Below are 17,500 nucleotides of genomic sequence, written 5' to 3'. Positions count from 1 at the left end.
CAACCGGACAGACAGCATATCGCTCCACACACCTACACCAGAGAGGGAGCACGCCTCACAACTTTACAGGGAGACAACCGGACAGACAGCATATCGCTCCACCCAACCAGGACTACAAGAAGGCAAGTAAATCACACAGAATCACAGTGTTATGTTGTATGTTATCCCTCCTTGTGGGGAGGTATGTGTATAGGCACATCCCTTCTTATGTTTATGTGTGTGTGCATGTATACCCCCAACCCCAACCCTACTGACGGACTGACTCTGACGCCCAGCCATCGCATCCCAGGGCTTTTTTTGCCAGTGGGCAACCATGGGGTCTACAACTTTGGCCGGGTGTGCCCGGACCCCCTTGGGCCGCGCATCAATGCTGTGGAGTGCACCCATTCCCCCCCCCCCCTTCGGCTTCCACGTGTCAGAGATGGAAGTGGATCAACCAACTCAAAACTAGAAACCAACCCCTCCCCCCCTCCCTAAGGGTTAACACGTTTCAATGTTTTACTCACATCGGCCAAGGAGAAGAAGGAGGGGCACAGTCCTTGGTAGCGGGCCCGACGGTGGCACTGTATTATCCTCAAAGCGGGCAAAGAAGGTGTTTAGTTTGTCTGGAAGCGTGACATCGGTGTCCGTGATATGGCTGGTATTCTTTTTGTTATTCCGTGATTGTCTGTAGACCCTGCCACATACGTCTCGTGTCTGAGCCGTTGAATTGCGACTCCACTTTGTCCCTGTACCGCCAATTCGCTTGTTTGATTGTCTTGCGGAGGGAATAACTACACGGTTTATATTCGGCCATATTCCCAGTCCTCTTTTCATGGTTAAATGCGGTGGTTCGCGCTTTCAGTTTTGTGTGAATGCCGCCATCCATCCATGGTTTCTGGTTAGGGAAGGTTTTAACAGTCACCATGGGAACAACATCTCCTATACACTTCCTGATAAACTCACTCACAGAGTCAGCGTATAGATCGATATTGTTCTCTGAGGCTGACCGGAACATATCCCAGTCCGCATGATCAAAACAATCTTGAAGCGTGGATCCGATTGGTCAGACCAGCGTTGAATGGTTCTAGTCACTGGTACATCCTGTTTGAGTTTGTGCCTATAAGATGGTAGGAGCAAGATGGCACCGTGGTCGAATTTGCCGAAGGGAGGGCTTTGTATGCATCACGGAAGTTAAAGTAGCAATGATCGAGTATAATACCCCCGAGAGTACTACAATCAATATGCTGATAGAATTTAGGTAGCCTTGTTCTCAAATTTGCTTCGTTAAAATCCCCAGCTACAATAAATGCAGCCCCAGGATATATGGTTTCCAGTTTACATAGAGTCCAGTGAAGTTCCTTGAGGGCCGTCATGGTGTCTGCTTGAGGCGGAATGTCCACCTGTGATAACTGACAAATTATTTTGGGAGGTAATATGGCCAGCATTTGATTGTAAGGAATTCTAGTTCGGGTGAGCAGAAGGACTTGAGTTCCTATGTGTTGTGATGATTACACCATGAGTCGTTAATCATGAAGCATACGCCCCCGCCCTTCCTCTTCCCAGAGAGATGTTTATCTCTGTTGGTGCGATGCATGGAGAAGCCCGGTGGCTGAACTGACTCTGACAACATATCCCGAGAGAGCCATGTTTCCGAGAAACAGAGGATGTTACAATCTCTCTCTCAGAAAGGCAACCCTTGCTCGAATTGCGTCTACCTTTTTGTCAAGAGACTGGACATTGGCGAGTAGTATACTCAGGAGCGGTGGGTGATGTGCACATCTATAGAGCCTTCCCCAGGAGGCCCCTTCTGCGGCGCCGTTGTTTTGGGTCGGCTTCAGGGATTGGATCCATTGTCCTGGGTGGTGGTCCAAACAGAGGATCCGTTTCGGGAAAGTTGTATTCCTGGTCATAATGTTGGTAAATTGACTTTGCTCTTATATCCAATAGTTCTTCCCGGCTGTATGTAATAAGACGTAAGATTTCCTGGGGTAACAATGTAAGGAATAATATATATAAAAAAAACAAGATACTGCATAGTTTCCTAAGGACTCGAAGCGACCATCTCGACACTACCATAAAGGCCTGATTCTTTATTTTCAGAATGATGGAGACCACTGTGTTTCTGTGGACCTTCAATGCTGCAGAAATGTTTCTGTAACCTTCCCCAGATCTGTGCTTTGATACAATCCAGTCTCAGACCTCTACGGACAATTCCTTCAACCTCATGGCTTGGTTTTTGCTATGACATGCACTGTAAACTGTGGGACCTTCTATAGACAGGTGTGTGTCTCTCCAAATCATGTCCAATCAATTGAATTTACCACAGGTGGACTCCAATCAAGTTGTAGAAACATCTCAAGGATGATCAATGGAAACAGGATGCACCTGAGCTCAGTTTCAAGTCTCATAACGAAGGGTCGGAATACTTTCGGAAATGTTTTTTTGTAAAATAAAATGTTTTAAAAAATTAACTTTCTCATTATGGGGATGAGTGAAAAAAATGTATTCAATTAATTTCAGAATAAGGCTGTAACTAAATGTGGAAAAAGTCAAGGGGTCAGAATACTTTCCAGATGCACTGTATGGAATAACTATAATAGACCATTATCTATGTATGGAATAACTATAATAGACCACTATCTATGTGTGGAATAACTATAATAGACCATTATCTATGTATGGAACAACTATAATAGACCACTATCTATGTATGGAATAACTATAATAGACCACTATCTATGTATGGAATAACTATAATAGACCACTAGCTATGTATGGAATAACTATAATAGACCACTATCTATGTATGGAATAACTTTGATAGGAGGCTGTATCCATATGAAGATTCCAACAAGAGCTTGACTGCCCCAACTCTATAATAGACCACTATCTATAAGGCCCCCTAACCGAACTCTAGCTGGTCTTAGCCAACTTTCCTAAATATTCTAGCAACTCACTCATCCCGCTTTTGAAACCGCCTCCCAGGTGTCTTTGCACAAACTTTGTTTTAACAGATATGACATTTTGAAATACCATTTAAGAAAACATGGGTTAACCTTTGAATGTTTCACTATGGATGTAAATGTGTTTTATTGTTTGGTTTCCTAGGAGCAGCTGTGTTTAATAAAGTGTGGAACCTTGTCTACTTCCCCAAGCCTCATTCTCTACCAACACTTCAGACAGTTAAATCATTTCATTTCACAAAATCCATGTCATAACAGACCAAAACATTGTCACAAAACTACATCACTGAGAAAGTTACAGAGTAATCACTGACAGAGACAGCTCTGTCCATTAACATCATTGCCTCTGATCCATCTAAAAAGAGAGAGAAGAGGTGGCGACTCCTGCAATGCTAGTCCTGTTGCATACAGAGTTCAGCACATGTTTAGTTGGCAGACACTGAAGGCAGGTTAATATAACTCTTCATGGGGGGTAGTGGTTTGATCTTGCGTCCGGCCCAGCCACCTTTCCTCTTCCACAAGCCGCTGGAAGGCCGGATGCCGAGCCAACGGTTCCTGCCAGCTTTACCAATGATCCGTTTGTTGTGATCGATGTTGGACACCCGTCCCACTGTGACCATGCATGTCTCAAACACCTGGAAACAGAAGACAAGAGCTGGTGAGGTGCAGTCAGAGATTCAGCTTCTAGAATCTAGATCTGGTGAGGTGCAGTCAGAGCATCAGCTTCTAGATCTGGTGAGGTGCAGTCAGAGCATCAGCTTCTAGAATCTAGATCTGGTGAGGTACAGTCAGAGCATCAGCTTCTAGAATCTAGATCTGGTGAGGTGCAGTCAGAGCATCAGCTTCTAGAATCTAGATCTGGTGTGGTGCAGTCAGAGCATCAGCTTCTAGAATCTAGATCTGGTGAGGTGCAGTCAGAGCATCAGCTTCTAGAATCTAGATCTGGTGAGGTGCAGTCAGAGTGTAAACAGATGGTCAAACCATTTAAAATCATCGTAAAGGCCTCTAAAATCATTGATTATGACATCAGTAATTGTCTTAAAATAAATATTGATATTATTTTGAAATAATATATTTTAAATAAAGGGAGGCACCAGATAATCTGGTCCAAATGCAGACAGTGGAAGGATAAAATACAATGTTTAGATGCAACAAACGTTGATCAGATAGTGATTGGATCTTAATGATCAGATGACGAGACTCACGGTAACGTAAAGTGTAAACGAGGCTACGTACAGCCAAACCAGAAGACAACAGTGAGTATATTACCTGAATGTGCTGTTTAGACGGACAGTAATCTCACCTGAATGTGCTGTTTAGACGGACAGTAATCTCACCTGCATCTGCTGTTTAGACGGACAGTAATCTCACCTGAATCTGCTGTTTAGACGGACAGTAATCTCACCTGCTGTTTAGACGGACAGTAATCTCACCTGAATGTGCTGTTTAGACGGACAGTAATCTCACCTGCATCTGCTGTTTAGACGGACAGTAATCTCACCTGAATGTGCTGTTTAGACGGACAGTAATCTCACCTGAATGTGCTGTTTAGACGGACAGTAATCTCACCTGAATGTGCTGTTTAGACGGACAGTAATCTCACCTGAATCTGCTGTTTAGACGGACAGTAATCTCACCTGAATCTGCTGTTTAGACGGACAGTAATCTCACCTGAATGTGCTGTTTAGACGGACAGTAATCTCACCTGCATCTGCTGTTTAGACGGACAGTAATCTCACCTGAATGTGCTGTTTAGACGGACAGTAATCTCACCTGAATGTGCTGTTTAGACAGACAGTAATCTCACCTGAATCTGCTGTTTAGACGGACAGTAATCTCACCTGAATGTGCTGTTTAGACGGACAGTAATCTCACCTGCATCTGCTGTTTAGACGGACAGTAATCTCACCTGAATGTGCTGTTTAGACGGACAGTAATCTCACTTGAATCTGCTGTTTAGACGGACAGTAATCTCACCTGAATGTGCTGTTTAGACGGACAGTAATCTCACCTGCATCTGCTGTTTAGACGGACAGTAATCTCACCTGCATCTGCTGTTTAGACGGACAGTAATCTCACCTGCATCTGCTGTTTAGACGGACAGTAATCTCACCTGCATCTGCTGTTTAGACGGACAGTAATCTCACCTGCATCTGCTGTTTAGACGGACAGTAATCTCACCTGCATCTGCTGTTTAGACGGACAGTAATCTCACCTGCATCTGCTGTTTAGACGGACAGTAATCTCACCTGAATGTGCTGTTTAGACGGACAGTAATCTCACCTGAATCTGCTGTTTAGACGGACAGTAATCTCACCTGAATCTGCTGTTTAGACGGACAGTAATCTCACCTGCATCTGCTGTTTAGACGGACAGTAATCTCACCTGCATCTGCTGTTTAGACGGACAGTAATCTCACCTGCATCTGCTGTTTAGACGGACAGTAATCTCACCTGAATGTGCTGTTTAGACGGACAGTAATCTCACCTGAATGTGCTGTTTAGACGGACAGTAATCTCACCTGAATCTGCTGTTTAGACGGACAGTAATCTCACCTGAATCTGCTGTTTAGACGGACAGTAATCTCACCTGAATCTGCTGTTTAGACGGACAGTAATCTCACCTGCATCTGCTGTTTAGACGGACAGTAATCTCACCTGCATCTGCTGTTTAGACGGACAGTAATCTCACCTGCATCTGCCGTTTAGACGGACAGTAATCTCACCTGAATCTGCCGTTTAGACGGACAGTAATCTCACCTGAATCTGCCGTTTAGACGGACAGTAATCTCACCTGCATCTGCCGTTTAGACGGACAGTAATCTCACCTGCATCTGCCGTTTAGACGGACAGTAATCTCACCTGCATCTGCCGTTTAGACGGACAGTAATCTCACCTGCATCTGCCGTTTAGACGGACAGTAATCTCACCTGCATCTGCCGTTTAGACGGACAGTAATCTCACCTGAATGTGCCGTTTAGACGGACAGTAATCTCACCTGAATGTGCCGTTTAGACGGACAGTAATCTCACCTGCATCTGCCGTTTAGACGGACAGTAATCTCACCTGCATCTGCCGTTTAGACGGACAGTAATCTCACCTGCATCTGCCGTTTAGACGGACAGTATCTCACCTGCATCTGCCGTTTAGACGGACAGTAATCTCACCTGCATCTGCCGTTTAGACGGACAGTAATCTCACCTGCATGTGCCGTTTAGACGGACAGTAATCTCACCTGAATGTGCTGTTTAGACGGACAGTAATCTCACTGAATGTGCTGTTTAGACGGACAGTAATCTCACCTGAATCTGCTGTTTAGACGGACAGTAATCTCACCTGAATGTGCTGTTTAGACGGACAGTAATCTCACTGAATCTGCTGTGTTCTTTGAGACGGACAGTAATCTCACCTGAATCTGCTCTTTAGACGGACAGTATCCACTGAATGTGCTGTTAGACGGACAGTAATCTCACCTGCATACTGCTGTTTTAGACGGACAGTAATCTCACCTGATGTGCTGTTTAGACGGACGTAATCTCACCTGCATCTGCTGTTTAGACGGACAGTAATCTCACCTGAATGTGCTGTTTAGACGGACAGTAATCTCACCTGCATGTGCTGTTTAGACGGACAGTAATCTCACCTGCATCTGCTGTTTAGACGGACAGTAATCTCACCTGCATCTGCTGTTTAGACGGACAGTAATCTCACCTGAATCTGCTGTTTAGACGGACAGTAATCTCACCTGAATGTGCTGTTTAGACGGACAGTAATCTCACCTGAATGTGCTGTTTAGACGGACAGTAATCTCACCTGAATGTGCTGTTTAGACGGACAGTAATCTCACCTGCATCTGCTGTTTAGACGGACAGTAATCTCACCTGAATGTGCTGTTTAGACGGACAGTAATCTCACCTGAATGTGCTGTTTAGACGGACAGTAATCTCACCTGAATGTGCTGTTTAGACGGACAGTAATCTCACCTGCATGTGCTGTTTAGACGGACAGTAATCTCACCTGCATCTGCTGTTTAGACGGACAGTAATCTCACCTGCATCTGCTGTTGACGGACAGTAATCTCACCTGAATGTGCTGTTAAGACGCAGTAATCTCACCTGAATGCTGTTTAGACGGACAGTAATCTCACCTGCATCTGCTGTTTAGACGGACAGTAATCTCACCTGATCTGCTGTTAGACGGACGTAATCTCACCTGAATGTGCTGTTTAGACGGACAGTAATCTCACCTGAATCTGCTGTTTAGACGGACAGTAATCTCACCTGCATCTGCTGTTTAGACGGACAGTAATCTCACCTGCATCTGCTGTTTAGACGGACAGAATCTCACCTGAATGTGCTGTTTAGACGGACAGTAATCTCACCTCTGTGCTGTTTAGACGGACAGTAATCTCACCTGCATCTGCTGTTTAGACGGACAGTAATCTCACCTGATCTGCTGTTTAGACGGACAGTAATCTCACCTGAATGTGCTGTTTAGACGGACAGTAATCTCACCTGAATGTCTGTTTAAGACGGACGTATCTCACCTGAATCTGCTGTTTAGACGGACAGTAATCTCACCTGAATCTGCTGTTTAGACGACAGTAATCTCACCTGAATGTGCTGTTTAGACGGACAGTAATCTCACCTGCATCTGCTGTTTAGACGGACAGTAATCTCACCTGAATGTGCTGTTTAGACGGACAGTAATCTCACCTGAATCTGCTGTTTAGATGGCAGCTGTACAATCGCTGTTCCGCTGACTTTACGAAGTAACACTCCACTCGTACCTACAACCACAATAAAACTGATTCAATAGTGATCAGACTCATTATTACTCCACTTCTAATGTATGAGATGGAGATTGTTCACCTGCAGCCCGGATAGGGATCAGGGGTTAGGGGACAGTGGTAAAGGTTACCTGCAGCACGGATAGGGATCAGGGGTTAGAGGACAGTGGTAAAGGTTACCTGCAGCACGGATAGGGATCAGGGGTTAGAGGACAGTGGTAAAGGTTACCTGCAGCACGGATAGGGATCAGGTTAGAGGACAGTGGTAGGTTACCTGCAGCCCGATAGTGGATCAGGGGTTGGGGACAGGGTAAAGGTATCCTGCAGCCAGATAGGGATCAGGGGTTAGAGGACAGTGGTAAAGTTACCTGCAGCCCAGATAGGATCGGGTTAGAGGACAGTGGTAAAGGTTACCTGCAGCCCGGATAGGGATAGGGGTTTTAGAAGGACAGTGGTAAATGTACTGCAGCCCGGATAGGGATCCAGGGGGTTTAGGGGACAGTGGTAACGGTTACCTGCAGCCCAGATAGGGATCAGGGTTAGAGGACAGTGGTAAGGTTACCTGCGCACGTATGGATCAGGGTTATAGTCATGGTAAGTTTACCTCAGCACGATAAGGATCAGGGTTAGAGACAGTGGTAAGGTTACCTCAGCCCGATGGGATCAGGGTTAGAGGAACAGTGGTAAGGTTACCTGCAGCCAGGATAGGGGATCAGGGGTTAGAGGACAGTGGTAAAGTTACCTGCAAGCCCGGATAGGGATTAGGGTTAGAGGACAGTGGTAAAGGTTACCTGCAGCACGGATAGGGATCAGGGTTAGAGGAACGTGGTAAAGGTTACCTGCAGCCCAGATAGGGATCAGGGGGTTAGGGACAGTGGTAAAGGTTACCTGCAGCCCGGATAGGGATCAGGGTTAGAGGACAGTGGTAAAGGTTACCTGCAGCCCGATAGGGATCAGGGGTTAGAGGACAGTGGTAAAGGTACCTGCAGCCGATAGGGATCAGGGTTAGGGGACAGTGGTAAAGTTTACCTGCAGCCCTGATAGGGATCAGGGGTTAGAGGACAGTGGTAAAGGTTACCTGCACACGGATAGGGATCAGGGGTTAGGGGACAGTGGTAAAGGTTACCTGCAGCCCGAAGAGGGATCGGGTTAGAGGACGGTGGTAGTTACCTCAGCCCAGATAGGGATCAGGGGTTAGAGGACAGTGGTAAAGGTTACTGCAGCACGGATAAGGATCAGGGGTTAGAGGTCAGTGGTAAAGGTTACCTGCAGCACGGATAGGGATCAGGGGTTAGGGGACGTGGTAAAGGTTTCACCTGCAGCCGAGAGGGATCAGGGGTTAGAGGACGGGTAAAGTTACCTGCAGCCCAGATAGGGATCAGGGGTTAGAGGACAGTCGTAAGGTTACCTGCAGCCCATATAGGGATCAGGGGTTAGGAGACAGTGGTAAAGGTTACTGCAGCCCGAGATAGGGATCAGGGGTTAGGGGACAGTGGTAAAGGTTACCTGCAGCCAGATAGGGATCAGGGGTTAGGGGACAGTGGTAAACGGTTACCTGCAGCACGATAGGGATCAGGGTTAGGGGACAGTGGTAAGGTTACCTGCAGCCGCGATAGGGATCAGGGTTAGAGGACAGTGGTAAAGGTTACCTGCAGCCCAGATAGGGATCAGGGGTTAGAGGACAGTGGTAAAGGTTACCTGCAGCACGGATAGGGATCAGGGGTTAGAGGACAGTGGTAAAGGTTACCTGCAGCACGGATAGGGATCAGGGGTTAGGGACAGTGGTAAAGTTACCTGCAGCCCAGATAGGGATCAGGGTTGAGGACAGTGGTAAGTTTACCTGCAGCCCAGATAGGGATCAGGGGTTAGAGGACAGTCGTAAAGGTTACCTGCAGCCCAGATAGGGATCAGGGGTTAGAGGACAGTGGTAAAGGTTACCTGCAGCCCAGATAGGGATCAGGGGTTAGGGGACAGTGGTAAAGGTTACCTGCAGCCCAGATAGGGCATCAGGGGTTAGGGGACAGTGGTAAAGGTTACCTGCAGCACGGATAGGGATCAGGGGTTAGGGGACATGGTAAAGGTTACCTGCAGCCCGGATAGGGATCAGGGTTAGAGACAGTGGTAAAGGTTACCTGCAGCCCGTATAGGGATCAGGGGTTAGAGGACAGTGGTAAAGGTTCCTGCAGCCCGGATAGGGATCAGGGGTTAGGGCCAGTGGTAAAGGTTACCTGCAGCCCGGATAGGGATCAGGGGGTTAGGGGACAGTGGTAAAGGTTACCTGCAGCCCGATAGGGATCAGGTGTTAGAGGACAGTGGTAAAGGTTACCTGCAGCCCAGATAGGGATCAGGGGTTAGGGGACATGTAAAGGTTACCTGCAGCACGGATAGGGATCAGGGTTAGGGACAGTGGTAAAGGTTACCTGCAGCACGCGATAGGGATCAGGGGTTAGGGGACAGTGGTAAAGGTTACCTGCAGCACGATATGGGTCAGGGGTTAGAGGACAGTGGTAAAGTTACCTGCAGCACGGATAGGATCAGGGGTTAGGGACAGTGGTAAAGGTTACCTGCAGCACGGATAGGGATCAGGGGTTAGAGGACAGTGGTAAAGGTTACCTGCAGCCCGGATAGGGATCAGGGTTAGAGGACAGTGGTAAAGGTTACCTGCAGCCCGGATAGGGATCAGGGGTTAGGGGACAGTGGTAAAGGTTACCTGCAGCCCAGATAGGGATCAGGGTTAGAGGACAGTGGTAAAGGTTACCTGCAGCCCAGATAGGGATCAGGGGTTAGAGGACAGTGGTAAAGGTTACACTGCAGCCCGGATAGGATCAGGGTTAGAGGACAGTGGTAAAGGTTACCTGCAGCACGGATAGGATCAGGGGTTAGAGGACAGTGGTAAGGTTACCTGCAGCCCGGATAGGGATCAGGGTTAGAGGACAGTGGTAAAGGTTACCTGCAGCCCGGATAGGATCAGGGGTTAGAGGACAGTGGTAAAGGTTACCTGCAGCCCGGATAGGATCAGGGTTAGAGGACAGTGGTAAGTTACCTCAGCCCGGATAGGGACAGGGGTTAGAGGACAGTGGTAAGGTTACCTGCAGCCCGGATAGGGATCAGGGTTAGGGGACAGTGGTAAAGGTTACCTGCAGCCCAGATAGGGATCAGGTTAGAGGACAGTGGTAAAGGTTACCTGCAGCACAGATAGGGATCAGGGGTTGGGACAGTGGTAAAGGTTACCTGCAGCCCGAAGAGGGATCAGGGGTTAGAGGACAGTGGTAAAGGTTACCTGCAGCCAGATAGGGATCAGGGGTTAGAGGACAGTGGTAAGGTTACCTGCAGCACGGATAAGGATCAGGGGTTAGAGGTCAGTGGTAAAGGTTACCTGCAGCACGGATAGGGATCAGGGTTAGGGGACAGTGGTAAAGGTTACCTGCAGCCCGGAGAGGGATCAGGGGTTAGAGGACAGTGGTAAAGTTTACCTGCAGCCAATAGGGATCAGGGTTAGAGGACAGTCGTAAGGTTACCTGCCGCCAGATAGGGATCAGGTTAGGGGACAGTGGTAAAGGTTACCTGCAGCCCAGATAGGGATCAGGGGTTAGGGGACAGTGGTAAAGGTTACCTGCAGCACGGATAGGGATCAGGGGTTAGGGGACAGTGGTAAAGGTTACCTGCAGCCCGGATAGGGATCAGGGGTTAGAGGACAGTGGTAAAGGTAACCTGCAGCACAGTATAGGGATCAGGGGTTAGAGGACGTGGTAAAGGTTACCTGCAGCCGATAGGGATCAGGGGTTAGGGGACAGTGGTAAAGGTTACCTGCAGCCCGGATAGGGATCAGGGGTTAGGGGACAGTGGTAAAGGTTACCTGCAGCCCGGATAGGGATCAGGGGTTAGAGGACAGTGGTAAAGGTTACCTGCAGCACGTATAGGGATCAGGGGTAAGGACAGTGGTAAGGTTACCTGCAGCCCAGATAGGGATCAGGGTTAGGGGACAGTGGTAAAGGTTACCTGCAGCACGGATAGGGATCAGGGTTAGAGGACAGTGGTAAAGGTTACCTGCACCCAGATAGGATCAGGGTTAGAGGACAGTGGTAAAGGTTACCTGCAGCACATAGGGATCAGGGGTTAGGGGACAGTGGTAAAGGTTACCTGCAGCACGTATAGGGATCAGGGTTAGAGGACAGTGGTAAAGGTTACCTGCAGCCCAGATAGGGATCAGGGGTTAGAGGACAGTGGTAAAGGTTACCTGCAGCACGGATAGGGATCAGGGGTTAGAGGACATGGTAAAGGTTACCTGCAGCACGTAGGATCAGGGTTAGAGGACATGGTAAAGGTTACCTGCAGCACGAATAGGGATCAGGGTTAGAGGACAGTGGTAAAGGTTACCTGCAGCACGGATAGGATCAGGTTAGGGGACAGGGTAAAGGTTACCTGCAGCACGGATAGGGATCAGGAGTTAGGGGACAGTGGTAAAGGTACCTGCACACGGATAGGGATCAGGGGTTAGAGGACAGTGGTAAAGGTTACCTCAGCACGGATAGGATCAGGGGTTAGGGGACAGTGGTAAAGGTTACCTGCAGCCCAGATAGGGATCAGGGTTAGAGGACAGTGGTAAAGTTACCTGCAGCACGGATAGGGATCAGGGGTTAGAGGACAGTGGAAGGTTACCTGCAGCACGTATAGGGATCAGGGGTTAGAGGACAGTGGTAAAGGTTACCTGCAGCCGATAGGGATCAGGTTAGAGGACAGTGGTAAAGGTTACCTGCAGCACGGATAGGGATCGGGGTTAGGGGACAGTGGTAAAGGTTACCTGCAGCCCAGATAGGGATCAGGGGTTAGAGGACAGTGGTAAAGGTTACCTGCAGCACGTATAGGGATCAGGGGTTAGAGGTCAGTGGTAAAGGTTACCTGCAGCACGGATAAGGATCAGGGGTTAGAGGACAGTGGTAAAGGTTACCTGCAGCCCGGATAGGGATCAGGGGTTAGAGGACAGTGGTAAAGGTTACCTGCAGCCGGTAGGATCAGGGGTTAGGGGACAGTGAGTAAAGGTTACCTGCAGCCCAGATAGGATCAGGGGTTAGAGGACAGTGGTAAGGTTACCTGCAGCACGTATAGGATCAGGGGTTAGAGTCAGTGGTAAAGGTTACCTGCAGCACGGATAAGGATCAGGGGTTAGAGGACAGTGGTAAGGTTACCTGCAGCCCGGATAGGGATCAGGGGTTAGAGGACAGGTAAAGGTTACCTGCACCCGGATAGGGCAGGGTTAGGGACAGTGGTAAAGGTTACCTGCAGCCCGGATAGGGATTAGGGGTTAGAGGACAGTGGTAAAGGTTACCTGCAGCACGGATAGGGATCAGGGTTAGAGGACAGTGGTAAAGGTTACCTGCAGCCCAGATAGGGATCAGGGGTTAGGGGACAGTGGTAAAGGTTACCTGCAGCCCGGATAGGGATCAGGGTTAGAGGACAGTGGTAAAGGTTACCTGCAGCCCGGATAGGGATCAGGGGTTAGAGGACAGTGGTAAAGGTTACCTGCAGCCCGGATAGGGATCAGGGGTTAGGGGACAGTGGTAAAGGTTACCTGCAGCCCTGATAGGGATCAGGGGTTAGAGGACAGTGGTAAGGTTACCTGCAGCACGGATAGGGATCAGGGGTTAGGGGACAGTGGTAAAGGTTACCTGCAGCCGAAGAGGATCAGGGGTAGAGGACAGTGGTAAAGGTTACCTGCAGCCCAGATAGGGATCAGGGTTAGAGGACAGTGGTAAAGTTACCTGCAGCACGGATAAGGATCAGGGTTAGAGGTCAGTGGTAAAGGTTACCTGCAGCACGGATAGGGATCAGGGGTTAGGGACAGTGGTAAAGGTTACCTGCAGCCCGGAGAGGGATCAGGGGTTAGAGGACAGTGGTAAATTTACCTGCCCCGATAGGATCAGGGGTTAGAGGACAGTCGTAAAGGTTACCTGCAGCCCAGATAGGGATCAGGGGTTAGAGGACAGTGGTAAAGGTTACCTGCAGCCCAGATAGGGATCAGGGGTTAGGGGACAGTGGTAAAGGTTACCTGCAGCCCAGATAGGGATCAGGGGTTAGGGGACAGTGGTAAAGGTTACCTGCAGCACGGATAGGGATCAGGGGTTAGGGGACAGTGGTAAAGGTTACCTGCAGCCCGGATAGGGATCAGGGGTTAGAGGACAGTGGTAAAGGTTACCTGCAGCCCAGATAGGGATCAGGGGTTAGAGGACAGTGGTAAAGGTTACCTGCAGCACGGATAGGGATCAGGGGTTAGAGGTCAGTGGTAAAGGTTACCTGCAGCACGGATAGGATCAGGGGTTAGGGGACAGTGGTAAAGGTTACCTGCAGCCCGGAGAGGGATCAGGGGTTAGAGGACAGTGGTAAAGTTACCTGCAGCCAGATAGGGATCAGGGTTAGAGGACAGTGGTAAAGGTTACCTGCAGCCCAGATAGGGATCAGGGGTTAGAGGACAGTGGTAAAGGTTACCTGCAGCCCAGATAGGGATCAGGGGTTAGGGGACAGTGGTAAAGGTTACCTGCAGCCCAGATAGGGATCAGGGGTTGGGGACAGTGGTAAGGTTACCTGCAGCACGGATAGGGATCAGGGTTAGGGGACAGTGGTAAGGTACTCGCAGCCCGGATAGGGATCAGGGGTTAGAGGACAGTGGTAAAGGTTACCTGCAGCACGTATAGGGATCAGGGGTTAGAGGACAGTGGTAAAGGTTACCTGCAGCCCGGATAGGGATCAGGGGTTAGGGGACAGTGGTAAAGGTTACCTGCAGCACGGATAGGGATCAGGGGTTAGGGGACAGTGGTAAAGGTTACCTGCAGCCCGGATAGGGATCAGGGGTTAGAGGACAGTGGTAAAGGTTACCTGCAGCCCAGATAGGGATCAGGGGTTAGGGGACAGTGGTAAAGGTTACCTGCAGCACGGATAGGGATCAGGGTTAGAGGACAGTGGTAAAGGTTACCTGCAGCACGGATAGGGATCAGGGGTTAGGGGACAGTGGTAAAGGTTACCTGCAGCACGGATAGGGATCAGGGGTTGAGGACAGTGGTAAAGGTTCCTGCAGCACGGATAAGGATCAGGGGTTAGAGGACAGTGGTAAAGGTTACCTGCAGCCGGATAGGGATCAGGGTTAGAGGACAGTGGTAAGGTTACCTGCAGCCCGGATAGGGATCAGGGGGTAGGACAGTGGTAAAGGTTACCTGCAGCCCGGATAGGGATCAGGGGTTAGGGACAGTGGTAAAGGTTACCTGCAGCCCAGATAGGGATCAGGGGTTAGAGGACAGTGGTAAAGGTTACCTGCAGCCAGATAGGGATCAGGGTTAGAGGACAGTGGTAAGGTTACCTGCAGCCCGATAGGGATCAGGGGTTAGAGGACAGTGGTAAGGTTACCTGCAGCACGGATAGGATCAGGGTTAGAGGACAGTGGTAAAGGTTACCTGCAGCCCGGATAGGATCAGGGGTTAGAGGACAGTGGTAAAGGTTACCTGCAGCCCGGATAGGGATCAGGGTTAGAGGACAGTGGTAAAGGTTACCTGCAGCCGGATAGGGATCAGGGTTAGAGGACAGTGGTAAAGGTTACCTGCAGCCCGATAGGGATCAGGGGTTAGAGGACAGTGTAAAGGTTACCTGCAGCCCGATAGGGATCAGGGTTAGGGGACAGTGGTAAAGGTTACTGCAGCCCAGATAGGGATCAGGGTTAGAGGACAGTGGTAAAGGTTACCTGCAGCACGATAGGGATCAGGGTTAGGGGACAGTGGTAAAGGTTACCTGCAGCCGAAGAGGGATCAGGGGTTAGAGGACAGTGGTAAAGGTTACCTGCAGCCAGATAGGGATCAGGGGTTAGAGGACAGTGTAAAGGTTACCTGCAGCACGGATAAGGATCAGGGGTTAGAGGCAGTGGTAAAGGTTACCTGCAGCACGGATAGGGATCAGGGGTTAGGGACAGTGGTAAAGGTTACCTGCAGCCCTAGGGATCAGGGGTTAGAGGACAGTGGAAAGTTAACCTGCAGCCCAGATAGGGATCAGGGGTTAGAGGACAGTGGTAAAGGTTACCTGCAGCCCAGATAGGGATCAGGGGTTAGGGGACAGTGGTAAAGGTTACCTGCAGCCCAGATAGGGATCAGGGGTTAGGGGACAGTGGTAAAGGTTACCTGCAGCACGGATAGGGATCAGGGTTAGGGACAGTGGTAAAGGTTACCTGCAGCCCGGATAGGGATCAGGGGTTAGAGGACAGTGGTAAAGGTTACCTGCAGCACGTATAGGGATCAGGGGTTAGAGGACAGTGGTAAAGGTTACCTGCAGCCCGGATAGGGATCAGGGGTTAGGGGACAGTGGTAAAGGTTACCTGCAGCCCGGATAGGGATCAGGGTTAGGGGACAGTGGTAAAGGTTACCTGCAGCCCGATAGGGATCAGGGTTAGAGGACAGTGGTAAAGGTTACCTGCAGCACGTATAGGGATCAGGGTTAGAGGACAGTGGTAAAGGTTACCTGCAGCCCAGATATGGATCAGGGTTAGGGGACAGTGGTAAAGGTTACCTGCAGCACGGATAGGGATCAGGTTAGAGGACAGTGGTAAAGGTTACCTGCAGCCCGATAGGGATCAGGGTTAGAGGACAGTGGTAAAGGTTACCTGCAGCACGTATAGGGATCAGGGTTAGGGGACAGTGGTAAAGGTTACCTGCAGCACGTATGGGATCAGGGTTAGAGGACAGTGGTAAAGGTTACCTGCAGCCCGATAGGGATCAGGGGTTAGAGGACAGTTAAAGGTTACCTGCAGCACGGATAGGGATCAGGGGTTAGAGGACAGTGGTAAAGGTTACCTGCAGCCACGGATAGGGATCAGGGTTAGAGGACAGTGGTAAAGGTTACCTGCAGCACGAATAGGGTCAGGGGTTAGAGGACAGTGGTAAAGGTTTACCTGCAGCACGGATAGGGATCAGGGTTAGAGGGACAGTGGTAAAGGTTACCTGCAGCACGGATAGGGATCAGGGGTTAGAGGACAGTGGTAAAGGTTACCTGCAGCACGGATAGGGATCAGGGGTTAGAGGACAGTGGTAAAGGTTACCTGCAGCCCAGATAGGGATCAGGGTTAGGGACAGTGGTAAGGTTACCTGCAGCCGGATAGGGATCAGGGGTTAGAGGACAGTGGTAAAGGTTACCTGCAGCACGATATGGGATCGGGGTTAAGGACAGTGGTAAAGGTTACCTGCAGCCCGGATAGGGATCAGGGTTAGAGGACAGTGGTAAAGGTTACCTGCAGCACGGATAGGGATCAGGGGTTAGGGGACAGTGGTAAAGGTTACCTGCAGCCCGGATAGGGATCAGGGGTTAGAGGACAGTGGTAAAGGTTACCTGCAGCACGTGATAGGGATCAGGGGTTAGGGACAAGTGGTAAAGGTTACCTGCAGCCAGCGGATAGGGATCAGGGTTAGAGGACAGTGGTAAAGGTTACCTGCAGCACGTATAGGGATCAGGGTTAGAGGTCAGTGTTAGGTAAAGTTACCTGCAGCACGGATGTAGGTGGCTCCTTTCCCAGGATACAGTTCCAGTTGTTGACCAGAGTTCAACAGGAAGAGCTCCCAGGGGGAACGAGTCTCCTTCTTTAGCCGAACTAGATGACTCATGACAGAAACATTAGAATATTATACAGACATACAATATACATTACAGACTGGAGACAACATACATTATAACAGACTTGAGAGAGCTCCAATATCTTTTGGAAAGGTGGGTTTAGAAAACAGCTCCATTTCTTGTGGAGA

The 17,500-nt window shown here is 49.5% G+C and overlaps 1 long non-coding RNA gene across 1 annotated transcript; it reads right to left on the bottom strand.

Annotated features, from left to right (window-relative positions):
• Window positions 1–3,039: 3,039 nt before the first annotated feature.
• Window positions 3,040–17,349, bottom strand: LOC120041189. Its single transcript, XR_005475846.1, has 3 exons — window positions 17,242–17,349; window positions 7,660–7,733; window positions 3,040–3,580 (listed from the first exon to the last, which is right to left on the bottom strand). It is a non-coding gene; the product is annotated as an uncharacterized LOC120041189 (long non-coding RNA).
• Window positions 17,350–17,500: the final 151 nt, after the last annotated feature.

The sequence above is a fragment of the Salvelinus namaycush genome, unplaced genomic scaffold (genome assembly GCF_016432855.1).
Source record: "Salvelinus namaycush isolate Seneca unplaced genomic scaffold, SaNama_1.0 Scaffold412, whole genome shotgun sequence".
NCBI classification, from domain to species: Eukaryota; Metazoa; Chordata; class Actinopteri; order Salmoniformes; family Salmonidae; genus Salvelinus; species Salvelinus namaycush.
The sequence above is the reverse complement of the archived record's forward strand: the minus strand, read 5'-3'. Positions and strand labels throughout refer to the sequence as shown.